The sequence below is a fragment of the Sarcophilus harrisii genome, chromosome 2 (assembly GCF_902635505.1).
Source record: "Sarcophilus harrisii chromosome 2, mSarHar1.11, whole genome shotgun sequence".
NCBI lineage: Eukaryota > Metazoa > Chordata > Mammalia > Dasyuromorphia > Dasyuridae > Sarcophilus > Sarcophilus harrisii.
The window spans coordinates 17,944,281-17,964,246 of record NC_045427.1 but is presented as its reverse complement, the minus strand read 5'-3'; the positions used below and the strand labels follow the sequence as shown (position 1 = coordinate 17,964,246).

The window sequence follows — 19,966 nt, the reverse complement described above, 5'->3', positions numbered from 1 at the left end:
CTTTTATTCTATGGACAGAGCACACGGACTCGTGACAGATTTGGACACTATCCTCTCCAGCCATGCCTCGGTTTCCCCTTCGAAGGGGAAGAGTGGTTTTCCCAATAGGGTATTCAAACAGCTGAGCCTTAGTTTACCCCTTAAGGCAGCAGGTGCAGTAGAAGAGGAGATTGGGCAGGTAAGAATTACCTAGACTCTCGACTGCTTTCTCTAAGGAAAAGGCTGTATTGTCGTGTAAAGGAGCCCAGGATCAAGCACCCAGAGTACTGATTGGTTTAAGGAGACACTTCAGGGTGGGCATTTAAGAAGCAAAGAGAGGGATGGGGGCAGATGCCTCCAGGGAGATGTTTACTTTTTAACCACTGACCAAATTTTGACAAAAACAAAGGATAGAAACATGCAGCAGGACCCAAGCTTCCTGGCCTCCTGTCTACTAGGACCCAAGCTTCTTGCACCCGGTTAACCGTGTCCTGTTTACCACAATCCAAGCCTCCCGCACCTGCCCAGGTGGGTCACAACAACTTACTTTTCTTCCCCTTCTCCTGATACAAACAGAGACAGCCCCTCCAGCTGAGCCTCAGTTTACCCCTTGGCGCAGGAGAGCGCTAGAGGCAGCAGGCACGGACTGCAGCCCCTCGCCGTTCCTCAGTTTCCTCTCCAGCCCAACCCTGCCCCCACCGCACTCGGGCCTCGGTGTGGATAGTGCCCATTTTCTCCTGGTGCGGGGGGAGGCGGCAGAACAGTGGGCCAGGTGGAGCGGTCCATAGAAATCGACGGTGACGGGGTCCGGCCTATAAAGGGCGCTCCGCAGTTGCCCCCTCGCCATTTTGCCCACGGGTAGGTGAGTGGACGGAAGGACCCGGGGGAGCCAGTCCGGGTAGAAGAGCTGGAGAAGGCTCGTAATCTCTCTAGGGAGGGGACGAGACTCAGAGATTTTATCAATCTCTGGGTCAAACTCCTCCTGCTGAGGGCGGCTTCGCCACTTGTCCATTGGCCCCTTAGCGGGAGGGGCTCCGCCCCCTCCCGGATCCCGGACTTGGGCTGCTAAAAGAAAGCTGGGGACTAGATTTGGGGTTCGGCAGGTGGGGGCCCAACGACATGGGGTGCTCCCGTGGGAGCCTGCCCCCTCTCCCAGGGGGTGCCGTTAAGAGGGAACCCGGGGCGAAACGGCCCCTCTGCAACGTTCGGAAGGGAGTTAGGCTCAAGCTTCTGGGAGTGCGGCGTCGGGGGGCTGCTGACCGCTTGCTCCCGAGGCGGTGGCATGGCGGGGCTGTTGGGAAAACGACTGGAAGAGAAAACAGGCAGGGCTGAGGGATCCCCTTGACAAGCTAGATTTGTGAGCTGGAGAGGGAGGCAGGAAGGGCTTTTGTGACTGAGAACTCTAAAAAGGACCTTGGTGGGGTTGGTTTCTGTGGGAACCCAATTTTTTCTCCGCTCGTCTTTTGCTCCCCGTGACGTGTGGAGGAGGGGAAAGTCAAATTAATTTTGTTTCCAAATTTTTTTTCTTCTATCGCAGATATGACAGCTACATTTGGATGAGTGACAATTATAAACGGACCGGAGCGGAGGGTGACCAGTTTGCATCAAACGGATCTTCCTGTTGGTTCGGTAGGTGAGCACCCCAAAGTTGCTGCTCCTTCTTGGCTAGTGTAAGTGGGGGTGTCACAGCTCGGGGTAGCCTCGCCTGCTTTTGTCCCTCCACTGGTAAAGACACTGGGACGTTAAATCCTCAAAGTCTTGTTTTAAAACAGCCATTTTGGGGGCCCAACACTGGCGGTTGGCACAGGGACTTTTGACGCCTTTGTATTAAGAGGGAAGGGCACGTGTTGATTAAAATCTTGATTATGTACAGCTGACCTAGGCACCTACCAAATGGCTCAAGTTCCAGGCCCAAAGTATCAATGTCCACATTGTTTGGCGAAAGGTGACCTTATTGCTAGAAATCCCTTTTCCATGTAGGAGAGGGGAAGTCTCACTTTTTTTTCCTGAGGCAGTTGGGGTTCAGTGACTTGCCCAGGGGTCACATGGCTAGGAAGTGTGAAGTGTCTCAGATCACATTTGAACTCAGGTCCTCCTGACTCCAGGGCTGGTGCTCTATCCACTATCTATTCCTCTAGAATACAGGCACCTAGCTGCCCCACCGCCCCCCAAACCTCATTTTTTTTAGTGGAATGAAAATTACGTCCAATTTGGTCCTCTTCAAGAAAGGTCAACCAACCAACCAAGTAATGGGTTAGTAGGATCCTAAAAGCAAATAATTTTTAACCAGTCTATAACATATTCACTTAACACCTTAATAGCATATAGCTTAAAAGGAGAAGGTAACATTCAAAGAGGAGGATGAAGAGAAGGGAGAAGGGGAAGATTAGGGGACGAGCACTTCCTTATTAGGTCTCAAGCTAAGCCTGTAGAAAAAATCCTCTGTGACCTTTTGGAAGGGGCTCTGTGTTATAAATCTACTTATTGAATCCAAGAAAGAAGGGAGGTTTTTGTTAAGACTTTTTATTTCCAAGTAGATTAAGGGAAATTCCTTTAGTTGTGTTGACAGAGTCTAAATAGGACAAATAAGTGTTTTATTTCAGCATAGGGTCTCTTGTTTGCTTAGTATCCAGTCCCTTTCCTCTTTCTTCACAATCTTCCCTTCACATTATTTAAAAAGTTAGTTTCCTGTTTAAGGGTTGGTCTAACCCATTAGTAGCATTAAGAATGCCCCCAAATCTTCTAGTTTATTAAATTAAAGGCAAAACTCCCCAAACATGATTTATTTCACACTGTTCCTCCTATATTTCCCATTCAAACTAGCCATTAATTACTTATATCAGGTCTATATGTTATATTTAATAGAATACAGCGTATCTGTGGATAGGCTTTAACTGATTAGTCAGAAATTTGCATCATCTTACTAATATCATTGGCCAAGAAACCAAATGAATTCTACATATTTCAAAAAGAAAAATTACATATTGGTGTGGGGGGACTATTCTTTTGTTTCATAATTATCTGTATTCTCCCATTTATTACAGCAAAGAAATTGATAACTCACTCCTTGGGATGCACAAGAGTCAATTCATTCAAATGTTATCGTGCTGCTGTTCCCCAAGAAACCGACAGTCAATAAGTACTCCTAAGGAAAAAGAGAAGGATATGAAAGGCCTTCAGAAGTCTCTTAAAATACCAAAGCAGAAATTCAATCAGGTAGAAGACATGATAGGTGGGTATCAAGAACTTAACAAAACTCCAAAGGCAGAACCAATAGATAATATCAGAGACCTAGGGAAGCTCACAAGAAAAACAATAGAAAACATTAAAGCCCTAAGAAACTTATCTTCCTAAGATAAAAATTTTGAAAATTCCCAAAGTAAAACTAAAAGATGTAAATGTCATGAAGACTCCTAATGAAAGAGGAAAATTTGACAGATGTTAATATGTTTATGGAGACTCCAAATAAGACTCTTTTGAGTAATGCACAAGAAATATATGATACAAGATTTAGAACTCTCAGAAAAAGTATTATAAGAACTTAAAAGATGCTCAGAGAACAAAAGCATTAATAAGATTTCAGTGCTTCACATCAAAAACATTAGATAACAGAAACAATAGTAGAGCTACCACAGGAAATATATACATGACAAGGATATCAGAATAAGTTACAGAAACCAAGAAAGTAGTGGGAGGAGATGTCTTTGAATTAAAGACACCTTCGAGATCAAAAGAATACAATTTTGAAATAGATTATACTGGGGTTAAAGAGAATTTTGAGTCACCGAATGAGAATTAGGTGATAATTGAATAAGTAGTTCTTTCAGTTTCAGTATAATTTTTGCACAGTATAATTTTGCCATCAAAATCAATAACTGAATATCCTCGAGAGGAGACTTAGAAGTAGTAGGAACTGTTTAGTTCTGCTGAGCAACTATATAATGATTGTTTCGTTACACTTGTATATGTATGTCTATATTAGGTTAGATGAATTAGTTTGAAAAAATGTTAGAAGATGATTCAAGGTCAAATTTCAAAATCTCAGGAGTGCCATGGAGAAGACTAATGAGATAGAAATTCTAAGTTGAATGTCAGCTATAATCAAATATTTGAAGGGATTTTCATGAGAGGGACTAGATTTTGTAATTGTCCTCCAGAAGAAAAATTCAAGACATTTAATAAAGTAGATTTAAGTTGGAAATTAAGTTTTTTTTTTAAATACAATTAAAGTTTTTGAAGTTTTATTCATTGGAGGTTAGAGAGTCTAGATGATTAATTGGGTGAGGGCTGTCATAAGGAGGAAACTTCAATAGTGGGAAATTGGTTACTTTAAAAGATGGCCTGGATTTTTAGTTTTTTCATATATGCATTAAGATGATCATGCTTCTGGACATCATTCGAGGTATATCTGTAACAAAGTAAAAGCCAATTTTTTTTAAACCACCTTTTTTGGATGTTTTTTGAAATAGAAATGGGCATAATAAGTTTTTTAAATTAATAGTAAAGTCTATCATATATTTGTCAAAGACAGATGTCTTTGTAGCAAAGAAACTATCCAAATGAGAGTGAAGTATCAGTAGCATCTTTAAAAATCTTTGACATTTAACAAGTATATCATATAAACCTATATTAGATTTGGTAGAGGTTTGAAAATATCTTATTTTCAAATCCTTTTAGGTCCAAGTGGAAGTGCATCAGTAGCAACAAATTTACTCTTAATCCTTTTAAGATGGTAAGTAAAAAATATTTATATTTATAGTTAAGAAGTTTGAGTAAAATAGGTAAATTCTTTTGAAATTGATGAAAGAATAAAAAAGTAAGGAGTATATTTTTGGAGAATGGAGAACTATTCTATTCCCTTAGCATATGTCTCAGATTTCTGCCACTATTTTTTTGGATGTGGGGAATGAACAAGGGATAAAAGATTAGCTAGAACTTTAAAACTCAATCAGAAGTCCACTTTGATACAAACTATTGAAAAAAAAACAAATTAAACTAAAAATAGAAAAACTGGTAAATAAAAAATTGATCGAAATGAAATCAATAACTTTCTCTGGGTCCTAGTGTATATACCTAGACAAACCATTTGGCTGAGTGGTTGTTTTGGGTTTTTTTGAATCATGGGCTAACTATCTGTGTTGATAGTTAAAACTTAATTCTTTTTGTACTACTTGTCTTTTTATTTCAGAAAGTAAATCTGATACCTCTAAATTGGAAGGACCATTAATACTCAATGAGTCTAAAATAAAACATTCAACGAGACAAAATCAGATTCAACAAGAACATAATTTGTTTAGTGAGACTGAAAACAAAAGAAATCTCTGCTGAGATTTTAAAATTAAATAAATGGCACAAATAATATTAGTAAAAGAACATTAAGATCCAGGAAATTCATACAGTGTTACTTGGTTCAACAAAGATCGATGATGAAAGTTTGATTTTATATATCACATCCTAGGAAAGTAGTGTGAAGGAGATGGTTGAGCATCATACCAGTATAACTTCACTATCCATAGATAGATTCTATAAAGGTGGTAAAAGGCTGTAAAAAGGTAGCCAAAGTTTCATCACATTTAGAAAAGGAGAAACCTATGAAGAATAGGTCTAGAGCACAGCAGATAGCAGCAGAAAGCAGCAGATAGAAAATTTGAGATTGAAGAGTTGTAATTTCACTTTGTCAGAAATACAGAGAACTCAAGTGTCTGTCAAAATTTCAGGGGGAGCTTTAAAAGTGAAGCAAAAAAAGCAGGGAGTAATATCAAGATCTAGAAATGCGAAAAAGTGAATGTTTCGCACAGATGAAAAAAATCTGCACAGATTGCCAGGAAACCTCCAGTCAAAGGAGGTCCCTCTTATGATTTAGCATCAGGAAGAAAACTAATAAGGAATTGCATACATTTAGCCCTTTGCTGAATGAAACAGATATATCACGGAGAGAGAATGAAAAGGAATATATGTTAAGATTTTGAAATAGAAGCAAAGGTGATAACAAAATCACAAGAATCTTCCGGTAGTTTAGTTATTTTTCTTTCACAAAAGAGATGAGGTGTTAATAAGAATGAAGAGAATTGTGAATAAAGGAAATTCTCCTTTGAGATATAGAAACAAATTAAAAATAAGGAAATGTTCTCTAGTGAGTCACATATATAAAGCATGCACAGTTTTTATGTCACTAAAATCTCAAAATAAAAATTGTGTTCTAGAAGAGATTACATTGTAGTTCATGTTGTCTCTACCAAGATGTTTCTAGGAGAAGAAACTGAAACTGCTCAATACAATATATCTTTGTGATCTAGAACCAGAAATGTGTTAAGATTGCTTAACTCCTCCAGTATTGCACCTGAGGAACTTTACCTAAAGGATGAAAAGCTTGTGAAAATTCAGAAGAATCCAAATGATCCAACAGAAAATAGCCATTTTTTTAAGTCTGAAAGGAAAAAAAGAAAATGGATATAGGATTAAACGGCTCGAATGTACTAAAATCTAGAACTTGTGCAGAGAAAACCACAGTTTCTTAGGGATCTTTAAAAATTTGATAGTACCTCTAGAAATTCTACCTGTAATTAGAAATAGATACTAAGTTGGTAGAGCTGCAAAAAATCTCGTGCACTCAGTGCAATCGAGATACAGTAATAACAGATGAAGAAAAACTTTCAAATCCTGGAAAATCAACGGAGACAGGAAGTAAAAAGGTCTGTTGAAGCTTAGTGCAGTCAACATAGTTTAGACCCTGGACATCTCACCCTAGTGCTTAAATGGCAGAGGAAGCATGGGAACCAGATTTAGAAATACGGAGCTGTGAGATGTGCCAGTACTAGCAAAAATGGCCCGTTTGCTGCTGACATGACTCAAACGTCTCTAATAGGAACCAAACGTAAAAATGATCTGGGTCTGCAAAAATCTGCTAACCTTAAAAGATGACTTGTCCATCACTGCCTCCAAAGACAATTGTAACAGCAGGAGAAGCCAAAAACTTTTTTAAACATTTGGGAACCACTAGCATCAAAACAGAGGCAACTGCTGTTGAAAATTTGAAATCCCAGTGACAACTGCCCAAGTGCAAGATCTCTTCAAAGATCTTGCATCACCAAAAGATCTTTCATCACCAAAAGAAATCCAGTCAGAGCTAAAAGCACAGCATTAAAAAATATAAAACAAACCACACTCCAGACAAGAATGCTTTATCAGGCAATGAAAGAAATTGCACCTTAAGGGAAATCAACCATCAGAAGTTGAAACAGGTATAGTCTAATTTATTATAATGCATTTTAATGGGCATATCATAGTTTTTGATAAGTTTCTCAAAGGAGTAAGATTGAACTGTCAGTATTGTACATGAGAATCTAAAAATCATGTGTGTTTATGACTGAGATTAGTAGTATGTGTTTGCTATCTAAGGAAATTAAATTATAATGCTGAGTTTTTCTTAATGTTTCAATCTTTTACCTTATTCTGTGCTGGTGACATATACCTGGTCAACTTTTCCAGAACAGGTGAAATAGATTTTAATCTTTTGGGGGGCAGAGGAAGGCCTAAGTGTTTGGAATATATTGAATTCCTTGTTAAAAGAGGAAAAAATATAAGTAAGCACAGTAGGCCACATTTTCTTTTTAGTTATTTTGAAATAAAAGTGAAAATGAGATTTGTTGTGAGTGGTAAAACATTGATTCTTCTAGGTATAATGTCTCCTAATCAATATTTGTGTTTATTCATTTTATATGCCTGTTCACATATTTTATACATGTAGTTTTCATCTCAATAGAGTTAAGGCAGAAATTGATATCAAGAACACCTGTCTTCAAAACCTATCTTATATATATGTATATATATATATATATATATATATATACATATATATAAGATATGTATAATATAATTGCCAATCTTGGTAAGTTTCCTCATCTTTAAAATGGGGATAATTGCATTCTCTCACAAGGTTGCTGAGAGAACCAAATGATAATAGTACTTACAAAGTATTTGATAAATCTCAAGATAATATATAAAAGCCAGCTATTATTATTATAAGAGATTAGGAATTAAGGCATTCTTTGTGCTTGTATCCTTATCCCTTAGCACAGTTTTTGACACATAATAGATGCTTATCTAATGAATGCTTTGGAGATCAAATGAATAAGCCTTTATTAATCCCTTACAAAGAGCCAGGCACAGTGCTAGGTACTAGGAACAAAAATTTAGAAGTGAGACCATCCCTGTTATACTGATTAAACAAGAGATTTAAAAAGATTTTAGATGGTTTAAATTTTCAATTCCCATGAAAGTTGTGATCAAAAGTGTTTTCCACTAAGTCAGCTAATCTGATGCCTCATCCTGTTAACTTTTGTATTTTAATTTAATTTTTTTCAATGAACAAAATATTCTTTTTCTTTTCCATCATTCCCCTTCCCCAATTGAAAAAAGATAAAAGGAAATTCTTGTAAAACATACTCATAGTGAATGAAGCAAAACAAAACTCCCATAGAGTAGATGTGCCAAGTCTGTATTAAGTCCGTCCTTTCTTGGGAAGGAAGTGGAAAGTACATTTTATCTTGGTCCTAATTATGGTTGGTCTATAAGTTTGATTATCAGAGTTCTTAAATTGAGGAAAATACTTAGTGAACTAATATTAAATTGTTGGGCAAGGAGTGATGGATTGATTAGGGCACAAGGGACAAATCACTTTAGGATGTTGATATCAGTGATGAACAGGATCTTTAAAGATCAGATTGTTCAATTGTTCATTTTACAGATGAGAAATATAAAATCCAAAAATCTTGGATAGCTTACCCATGGCCACAGACAAGCAGTAGAACAAAAAGTTAGAATTAGAGATGAAAAAAAAATCATAGAGGGGTCTTTCATTCAGCCCCTCCACTTTACAGATAAAAAAACTTGAGTCCTAGAAAGATGAAGGAATTGACCATGGTCACAAAGGTAGGCAGTGGCAAAATTAGGATTTAAAATCAGATCTCCAGGTTTCAAATTCAATAATGTTAATTCTTCCTGGGTCTTGGTGTCTCCATTTGCAAAATAAGCCAAATGAAGATAGAAGATATTCTCTAGACTTCGGTGCAGAGGTGGAAGATGGAGATGGGGGTTGAATAGATCTGCTATGTGGGCTAGTTTTGATGAGCTATTTATTCCTTTTTAAATTTAGTGTCTGTATCCCAAAGAGATCATAAAAGAGGGAAAAGGACCCACACATGCAAAATGTTTGTTAGCATCTCCTTTTGTAGTGGTCAGAAATTGGAAATTGAGTGGATGCCCATGAATTGGGGAATGGTAGAATAAGTTATGGTATATGAATGCTTTCTATAAGAAATGATGAGCACGCTGGAAGGACTTACATGAACTGATGCCAAGTAAGCAGAACTAATAGAACATTGTACACATTAAAACATGATTATGTGATGATCAATTGTGATGGACTTGGCTCTTTTCAACAATGAGGTGATTCAAAATGATTACACTAGTGCCATTTGCATCCAGAGAGAGAGAACTATAGAGACCAAATGTGGAACAAAGCACCTTTTTTTTTGTTTTTGTTTGCTTGTTGTGGTTTTACTTTTTCATTTCTTTCCCTTTTGATCCGATCAGCATGACAAACATGGAAATGTTTAGAAATGCACATGTTTAACCTAATATTGGATTGCTTGCTGTCTTGGGGAGAGGGAAGTGGGGAGAGAGGGGAAAAAAAAACTTGTAAAACATGGTTTCACCAAACTGAATGTTGAACATTGTTAAAGGCCATGCCTAAGTGTGAAGGGACAGGTGGATTCTCGGAAAGCTGTCACAGCTGTGAATCATAACACACTTGAAGGAATTGCAACTTAGCCTTTATTCTCAGGTGTTGCTTGTGAATTAGGGATAAAATAAATTGGAGGAAAGAGGGAAGAGGAGGAGAGAGGTTAGAGGATGTCTCTGTCTCCTTGTGTTATCATCCTCTCACATGAAGGGATCGGGATCTATTCTGCTAGTTAAGGATTGATTCCCAGCAGCCACTAGTAGGTGACTACCATAATAGAAAATGCTCTTTACATGAATTTGGAAAAATAAAATACTATTAAAGAAATGGGACTACCCACTAGTCACCAAAAAAAAAAGATTGTTCCTTAAAAAATTGTTTCAAAGGATTGCTCTCTAGGAAGAGAGACAGATATTAGGAAAAATAAGTAGGTTGCTGCCAAAACAGTTATTCATATGAATTGTTTTTTTTTTAGAGAGAGTTAGATGTCTTTTAAGATCCTTCCCAGCTCTTATATAGTAAAGTTCTGGGCTGGGATTCAGGAGGACCTAGTACAAATTGAAACTTCAGGCACAGGCACTCTCAAGCTATGGGATTTTGAGCAACAGAATTAACCTGAGCTTCAACTTCCTGATAATGAAAGTGTTTATCTCCTAGGCTTGTAGAAAAGATTGAGACAATAAAAAGCACTTTTTAAACCCTAAAAAAGTTAAAACCAAATGCCGATTATCTAGTAACCATCACTATTAGTGTTTTTGATATTACCTATCTCACAAGGTCATGTTGTACAATACATAGGATTTTAATGGTTCCTTTGTCACTATAAATCATTAACAGCTAGATAACCACTTGTCAAGGTTCTATTACTAGAATTTAAGGTTTGGGTGGGGGTCAAATTGGATGACTTGAGGACCAATTCAATTGTAAATGTCTTTGAAAGCAGATCTTGATGTGAGTGGAAAGAAGCAAATGTTCTGTGAAAGAGGTGAAGATGGAAGAATGCCATAAAGGGACACTGTCTTGAACTTCAAAGGTGACCTGAATTTTGGTACTTATTAGCAATGTAAAAATCAAGATACCTTCTCTTGTCTTTTTCTCCTCTATAATGTGAACTTAATATAAGAACTCTGGCTCTGCCTTGAAGCAGGACTTGAAGTGCTACAATGGATAGAAGGTTGGACCTAGAGCCAGGAAGACCAGATTTCTAATGTGGCTTTAGACACCTATTAGCTATGCTGTGACCCATGAGAAGTCAAATCAATCCCACTTGCTTCAGTTTTCTCATCTGTGAAATGAGCTGAAAAAGAGACTGGCAAATAATCACTCCAGTATCTGCCAGTAAGACCCTTAATGGGATCACAAAGAGTGGGACATGACTGAAAAAGATGGAACAATGCATTTGTTTTGTAGATTTAAGTAGCAGGAGTGATCAAGGCACATATCTCCATTTGCTTGCCTCCTGAGAGGTTAAACCAAGCGAACCAATCAGAAGTTCCCCTAATCACTCTTGATACAGATACATTTAGCATGCATATATATATTTCCCCACATACTCTTTTAAGTTTCTTGCAGGCAGAGGGATGTTTAATTTCTGTCTTTATATTTCCAGATTCTAGCACATTTAGAAGGGAGAGGCATCTGAATCTGAGATTTATAGGAAGAGGGAATTCTTGGAGAGCATTTTTTTTTGAAAGACAAATGGGCCGTGTTCCTTTGCAACTGAATTTTAGGGTTTCTTAAGCCAATTTAAATCATAGGTGTAGATCTGGAAGGTACTTTGGAAGACATCTAATTTCTTTTTATAGTTCAGGAAACTATGAGTTCTCAGGAATTGGAAGTGAATTGGCTAAGGTCATATAGATAGATATAGAGTGGGAAAGAATCTTAGAGAAGTCTTCTAGTTCTCATTTCATTATTGTGGAAAGTGAGAAGTTAAGTGACTGGCATCTCTCTAGGAAAATTGATTTCAAGAAAATTCCCAATCCCTCAGTCTTCTGATACACACATTTATACACATATCACCACAATAATGGTAGCATTATGTTCAGACTTGGAGAGAAATGAATCAACAAAGTGTAGCCCTAACAGATCTGTCCACGAATGACTGCTGATAGGCTTGGGGGGCTGTCCATCATAGATGATTACAAGCAAAGGATTCAGTTAAGGCTGCAGGACCACTATGAGGTAGGGTTTCTTTTTCCTGAGTCAATTGGGATTAAAAGCCCAGGGTCACACAAACAGGAAGTAAGTGTCTGAGGCTGGATTTGAACTCAGGTCCTCCTGACTTCAGAAATGGTGCTCTATCCACTGCACCACTTAGCTGCCCTAATGAGGTAGGTTTTAAGAGACTGGTTGCTCAGGTATGAATCAGACTAGGTAAGTCCCAAAGTGTCTGCTGGCTTTGAAATTCCTGGAACACATTAATGAGAACTTAACCTTTTAAGACTGAGGAGTAGGGAAGGCTGGGGAGAGTTTGGGTGACTGACAGTAATGGATGCACCTATAAACTCTTGCAGACATAATGGGGCCACCTCTCTTCTAGCTGCATTCCTGAAGTCATGGTCCAACTGTCAGAAAAGGAATGGGAGGGGGAGGCACTGGGTTATACCCTAGGGAAAGACTTCCTGGGAACATGTGTATGCTGACTGTGGAGGGAAGAGACACTGGCTCTCCAGGAGTGGAATGCACAAGTACCATCTCTGCCTTGATGGCTGGAGCTTCTGCAGAAGATTTCCCCAATGATCCTTTGAAGGTTGGAGTCAGGGCTGGACTCAACTTTTTCAGGGTCATGAAGAAACCAAAACAAATGCTGTGTGCCATTTTGTCTTCTATATAGGACATTTTCCCTAGAATCTTTTCAACCATTCATCCATCCATCCATTTGCCTGTCTATATGTAATGTGTAGATACACAATACATATACGTATATAAGTAAAACAGATATACATACAAATTTTGGATTCTAAAGCCCCTCTCAACCTGGCTCCTTTTTTTCTAGTCTGTTGACACTTCACTCCTTTCACACACTCAGTGATGCTCCTTGTTTTTTTTTTCCCATGACATCCCCATCACTATGCTACTACTATGCTAGCTCCATGTCTAGAACACTCCTTTGACTCATCTCTGCCTCTTGGGTTCCCTGATATCCATCAAGATTCAGCTCAAATCCTATCTTGAAACCTTCCCTGGTCCTGTCATTACCTCTTTTGCCCATCACTTCATCCCATGTTCTAGTGCTTTACTCTGAGTACACATATTTTGTCCGTGATTGTTAGTATGTTATCTTTCCCATTAGAGATCTCTATAGAAAATGTCTTTCCCTTAGTATCTCCAGACCTTAGCACAGTACCTGGCACATAGTAGGTATTGAAAAAGTAGAAGCTAGGTGACATAGTGCAGAGTGCTGGGCCTAGAATTCAGGAAGACATCTCCCTCAGTTTAAATACAGCCTCAGACACCGTATAACCTTGGGCACGTCACTTCAGCATTTGCCTTGGTTTCCTCATCTGTGAAATGAGTTGGAGGAAAAAAATGGCAAATACCTCTAGGATCTGCCAAGAAAATCCCAAAAAGAGTCACAAAGGTTGAGACCTGAATGAATAACAGGTGCTTAATCAAGTGTTAATGGTTGACTGACTGATAGAAAAAAAATTATTACTCTTGCATAAACTTTCCCCTCTTAGTTTTTCTCCATAAACCTTCCTTCTTCCTGAACTCATGGTACTCTGAACATGTCAGAAGTCCCCTGACATCTGACATTTTGCTCTCAACATTGTGGTCCAGAGTGGCTTTCTTTCCCCTAGCTTTTGAGGGCCTTGAGTTCCCAGCCTTCCTTCAAAGTCCTTTGAAGTTTTTTCTCTACATAATCCTTTACAGTCAACCTGCCCTCGGTGATCATTTCCTCCTCTTAACTAAAAGTACCACAGTCTGAATTAATCATTGATGAAATAATAATGTAAATGTTTAGCGCAATGCTTGGCATATAATGTTTTAATATTTGTTCCCTTTTTCCCTTTTTGCTTTTGAATATTAAGGAGCAGTATGGTGCATTGGATAGAATAATGCCTTCAGAATCCCCAATTCAAATGATTCCTCTTAAGACTATTTCAGTGGATGTGATCGTAAAAACATGGACACTCAAAAGAGATGTTAGCCTTCATTCTCAAAGAGGGTCAGTGACATCAGGAGGGTGATGTCTCAACTTGCAAGGGGTTTGGATTTAAGTGAAACGGGGCTGTGCAGTCATCAGCCCCACTCTCGCTTCCATTGCCATGAGTCCAGTGACAGGACATAGGTCAAGATGATGAGCGACGGCCTAGAAACTGAGATGGAAGTTCTGTCGTCTCATTCATCTGAACCAGAATTCTATACCTGGAGGGGGTATTGACCTGTTGGGGATTTTTACAAATCACCGAGCCCGTTTCCCCATCTGCAAAATTAGGAACAAAAAACAGGATCTGTGATCATCAGAGAAGGGAATTCCCAGTGTGAAGGATGGTAAGATGGAAACATTGGAACAAAGGAGCCAGGTTCAAATCCTGTTTCTGCCTCTTGCTACTTGTGTGATTTTGAGCAAGTCACTTCACTTCTCTGGGCCTGGATTTCCTCATCTGTAAAATGAAGGGTTGGATTATAAATGGTATCTATGATTGCTACTATTCCTAAATCCACGAGCTTATCAGTTCTCTCCTTAACCAAGTGGGAGATGGTGTCTCCTGTATTCGAGAGGATTATCCGAAGCTTAAAAAGTTGGGAGAGTTTTCGGAAGTCATCTAGTTCAATATACCGGCAGAATCCCTGCAAAAGACATGTGCGACATTGAGTTGACCAGAATTGGCTTAAGGACCTCCAGTGAGAGAGAACTCACCATCTCTAGAGCTTTTTGAGAATTACCTGAGGCTTGGAGGGATTAATCCATTTGATAGCTATAAATGTCAGAGGGATGAAGTCTTCTCAGCCCTGAACTCAGGGTGCTAGCCCCCATGCCATGAAGCTAAAGTTCATTTAACCCTGTACCACAAACTGTCCCTATATGAATTTGGACACGTGATATATTGGACACGTACATGGAGTACACGTGTCTATAAAACAAGGACAAGAGCTTTTGTGGAAGTCAAAAAGTACTATGTAGCACTTTGTATAGACACTATGCTAAGTGTTGGAATACAAACTTACGTCCTTGAGGAGCTTATAGTCTAATGGAGCTTCCCTGTCACATTTTCCACCCCCTACCTTGTTTTTTCCCTAATCTTGCTTTCACAATATTTTTTATTGTGGGAGCTTAAAAGTAGATAAGAGGCTATACTAGGGCATGCTAAAGAGTCCTGAGGGTTTGACGAGCAGACTGAAGCTGACCTGGTTCTGGGAGGAACCAGCCAATCAGAGAAAGATGCCACATTGTGGAAGAGGGTAGAGTGAACTTCCAGAGTGAAGAGATTTCTGTGGCAAAGTAGAGAAAGTGTGGAGTCAGGAACAGCTGCCTAGAGGGGGATGAATTATGTCTGACAAGAGTATTGTGAGGCATAAATGACATAAGATGTGGAAAGTATTTAGAAACTCTAAAAAGAGATAATTATAAAGAATAGTATCTCACTTTATAGACGGGGAAACTGAGACTTAGAGGGAAAGTCATTTAAGTTACATGAGGACTGAGAATCAGAGTTGGGATCTTCTGTCCCAGTGCTGATGGACCCTTTGTGGCTGATATACAAGAGGATAAAGGCAATGCTTGGTCAGACGTGGCAGGCATATCTGGGTTATGATCTGCGGGTTGAAGAAAGTGCTCGCCTCAAAGATCACATTGGTGGTACAAAAAAGTAAATGCTTGTGCATGTATAAATCCCCCAAAGTCCCTGAAGAAAGGACGATAGCTAATTGACATTCACAGACATTATTTCAGAACCATTGTTGCTGATTATCTGCTCTTTGGCAAGTCTCTTCCTCTCCTTCAGCCTCAGTTTCCCTATCCATAAAATGAGATGAGTGGACACAAAACCATGTTTGCAGTCCTCTCTGGTTCGGAATCTTATAATGTAGTGCCCAGCAAGGGAGCTTGGAATACTGTGGGTGCTTAGTAAATGTTTGGTGAATTAAGGGAGATTTGGGAGAAGATATTTAATATATTTGATGGACTGAGAAATGAAGATAAAAGACACATTTCACAGCTTTCAGTTCTTAGCCTAAGGCTATCCATCCCCTGGGGCAGGATGGGTGGTTTTAATCCTTCAGACCTTGAGGCCAGAGCCAGAGGAAAAACGTGAACAGTTTTTCTTCAAAAGCCCCAAAATGTTTCTACCCCTGCTCTCCTGTCTACACTTCTGAGGGAATATGGAAAAAAAAAGTTGGCAGGCTAGTTGGAGAGATCCCAAGGAATTGGAAGAATTCTCTCTGAATGGTGCAATCTGGTTGCAATTGGGGGCCCCTTGGTGGTGGTGTGTAGTACTGCAGGTAAGGATGTAACAGGGATCCTGTTTCCTGTTAACAGTATCTATAGTTTTCACAAAGTTTGCTCCAAATATCTGAGAAATCATAGAATCAAAAATTGAGTTCTGTGCTCAAAAGTTTCCATGTTACATAGAGGGATACTGAAGCCCAGGGTGGAGCATCACATTTCTAAATTCACAGTTAAGTTGGGGCAGTGAAAAATGACTTTTGGAATCAGACTTTTGAGTTCAAATTCAAGATTTGTTCCTTAACACCAGTAGGAATTAGGAGAGATCTCTACATGACTCTTGGCTTCAGTTTCCTCATCTGTAAAGTGAAATGTTTAGGCTAGATGGCTGTCAAGGTTTCTTTCAGCTCTTAATTCTATGATGCTACTAAAGTCTTAAGAGATTTCTATTTTTTTAAATTAAGATTAAGATATGCCAAAATAAAATCTTTAAACCAAAGTTTCTCCTCAGGCTATAGAAGTCACAACTTTTCTTGCTTGTTAAGGAATTTTAATCATTTAATTCTAAGTACTTTTCTGATTCTATGGCTGCCAATGATTACATAAAACTGGACTGGTCCTTAAGAGATCTTTTAGTTCAGTTGAGACAGATCTCAGTGATTTGAAAATCAGTGGGAAGATGCTGTTTCCAGATGTTTCCTCAGCAAATCTATGGTAAATTCATCAAATTCCAACTACTCCAAATTCCTTCCTTCAGATTAAGCCATTCTCTTTAAAAGCAAAAGTATGGGCAGTTAGATGGCACAGGGGATGTAGCACTAGCTCTGTGGAGTCAGAAGGACCCAAGTTAAAATCCAGCCTCAGTTAGACACTTAACACTAGTTTATAGCAAGTCACTTAATCTCAATTGCCTCACAAAATATAATCTTCTGAAGCCATTAAGTTCTAAGATTTATTCCAAAAGCTCTCAGAAAAAATCCAAAACCTAGTATACTGCTTTGCTGCTTAGGAAAGTCGCTGATCACTTTGCCTCAGTTTAATTGGATGCTAATTTTTTTTTTTTATAACTCATGATTGTGTGATAACCTGATGACTTGGGAATACTGAGTGGACCCTAAAGGACCTTTTCATTCTGGAAGATTATAATTGCATGACATCCTTAGTGTGAAAGAATTAACATCTATTTTTAAAAGTGATTGAAATTAGCCAAGAATAAGCTTTCATAGAATTCTCAATTCTGGAATGGTACCTGTGACCATCTGGTACAACTTATACCTTAAGAAATTATCTGCAACATGTCTGACAAGTAGGCAACAAGGTTTTTCTTGAAGCCCTTCAATGAAGGGATGCTTATCTCTTCCCAAGAAAGCCATTGCACAATGCATCACACACAGCAGCGCTCAATATTGTCACAAAATAGGGAAAAAATGAGCAAGAAATCGAAAAGAACCTTAACCAGAGAATGCTACTGTCATGATAAAAGGCCACCAAAATACTAATTCAGAAGAGGACAAAATGCCCACATGGGAAATCTCAAAGGGTGATAGGAATTGGTCTCAAAAGAGGCATCTTGGAAGTTTGCATAAAGGATTTTAAAAGGCAAATGAGAAAAATTGGAAAAAAAGGTGAGTCAATAGCTTGGAAAAGGACAAAAACTGACTAGTCCTTTAAATGCAATTGGCCAAATCCATTGAAGAAAACATCTTAAAACAATTTAAAATTAAAAGATTTAAAAGCTAACTGAAGAAAAATTATAAACTAAACAAGAATTGGGCAAATGGAAGCTGACTTCACTGGAAAAATGGCTGACCTGAAAAATCGATCCATGGGAGAGAGAATTGAAAAATTTTGACCTACCTGAAGGCCATGACCAAAAAAAGAGCTTGGATAGTATTCTCTGAGAGATCATCAAGGAAAACTGCTCTGATATTCTAGAACCAGAGCAAAATAGTCATTGAAAGAATGTATCAATCTGTGGGGGAAAAGGAAAGAAACTGCTGCAAAACTCCAGAACACTTAACTCTCAAGGAAAAAATTCTGCAAGCTGCCAGAAGAGAGAATTCATATATCAAGAAGTCAGGATTACCCAGCATCTGACGGCTTCTACAATGAAGGATCAGAGGACCTTGAATTCTATACTCCAGAAAGCAAAGGACCTGAGATTACAACCAAGAATCAACTACCCAGCAAGACTCCTATCTTTCAGGGGAAAGAGTCCCTTCAAAGAAGGGAATCAATTTCCATTTTAAATAAAGACCAGAACTCAACAGGAAATTTGATTTTTGAACACAGGTCTCAAGAAGTACCTCAAAAAGGTAAATGAGAAGGAGAAAACTCACATTATTTAAAGGTTAAACTTTTTGCATCCCTAGATGGGAAAATATTTAACTCTTGAGAGCTATATCTTTTATTAGGACTGTTATACAGAGAATAGTTATACATAAGACACAGGGGGTGAGTATAAATTTACTCTGAAACATTTAAAAAATTAAGGGGGTGAGAAAGATTGTACTTGAAGAGGAAAGGGGAGGTAAAATCGGATAAATGAGATTTCACAAAGTGGCACAAAACACAACAGAGGAAAAGGAGTATTGTCTGAATCAAAGTGGGAATAACATTCAGATATAGAAATTTTTCTTCTATGAGGAAGTAGGAGAAAAAAGGGGAAATGAATGGGCTGGATAGAAGGGAGGGCAGGAGAAAGGGGGTAAGAGAAGAGAAGAGCAGTGATAGAAGGGTAGATTAAGGTCAGTGTAAGTCAGAAATCACTAAGGACTGTGTGGAAAGAAGAAAAATACATAAACAGGGAAAAAATAGGATGGAGGGAAACACTAGTAACACTGAATAGGATGAATTCTCCCATTAAAAGGGATATAGCAGAGTGGATTAAACAGAATCATACAATGTTTTTATAAGAAACATATCTGAAACAGATACCAAGAACAGCATCTAAATTCTTAAGAGAAGTTAACCCAGTTACAGGAATAGACAGCAAAACTACTAATGGGGCACCTCAACCTCTAAAACTAAACACGGCGAAATAGAATTTTAGAAAATAGGTTAATTTAGTTAATGATAGACCTCTGGAGAAAATAGAAAGGAAATATATATACACTTTGCTCAACAGTACATGGCCTGTAAAAATTGACCATGTATTAGGACATAAAGGCATAAAAACTCACAAATGCAGAAACGCATCAATAGTAAATGCTTCCTTTTCAGATCATGATGCAATAATTCAATAAAGGGTCAGGGACAAAAATTTCATCTAAGAGAATAACAAATTGTTCATGAATGGATTGGGCATGCAAACTAGAAAACTGGAAAAAAATACCCCTCACCCAATTAAATATTAGAAATTCTGAAAATTAAAAGTGATAAAATTGTGAGAAAACTAAAAATTAAGAACTGGTTTTGGGGAAAATGGGACAAAATAAACCTTTGGTTAATTTGATTAGGAAAAGGAAAAACCAAATTACCAGCATTAAATTAAAAGGATGAACTTACCTACCAATGGAGAGGAAATTTTGCTATTTTGCCCAAATATATTTACAAAATATATTAGCAGAAATTATATAACCCCATTTTAGAAAAATGAAGCCAGTCATCTCTCCCTAAGAAAAAAATGTTCAAGGACAATTGTAATACCAAGTAAACTATTTGGAAAAATAGGCAAAGGAGTATTGCCACTAACTTGTATAAAGAGCCAAAACGCATCTCCCTAATCAAAAATTTTTAAATGGCAAGATATGGCCAAGTGAATGCAGGGCTGGTTCAATATAAGGAAAGCTATTTGCATAATTATCAAAATTAATCAGAGAAATTGGATGCCATTCCCAATAAGATCAGGATAA

At 38.2% G+C, this 19,966-nt stretch overlaps 2 long non-coding RNA genes across 2 annotated transcripts; both read left to right on the top strand.

Moving 5' to 3' along the window:
- The first annotated feature begins 1,496 nt into the window (after positions 1–1,496).
- Positions 1,497–5,246, top strand: LOC116421236. The gene is made up of 4 exons (XR_004231540.1): positions 1,497–1,608; positions 3,024–3,211; positions 4,657–4,711; positions 5,168–5,246. It is a non-coding gene; the product is annotated as an uncharacterized LOC116421236 (long non-coding RNA).
- A 1,832-nt stretch (positions 5,247–7,078) lies between these two features.
- LOC116421235 lies at positions 7,079–19,620 on the top strand. Its single transcript, XR_004231539.1, has 3 exons — positions 7,079–7,220; positions 10,665–10,754; positions 13,756–19,620. It is a non-coding gene; the product is annotated as an uncharacterized LOC116421235 (long non-coding RNA).
- Positions 19,621–19,966: the final 346 nt, after the last annotated feature.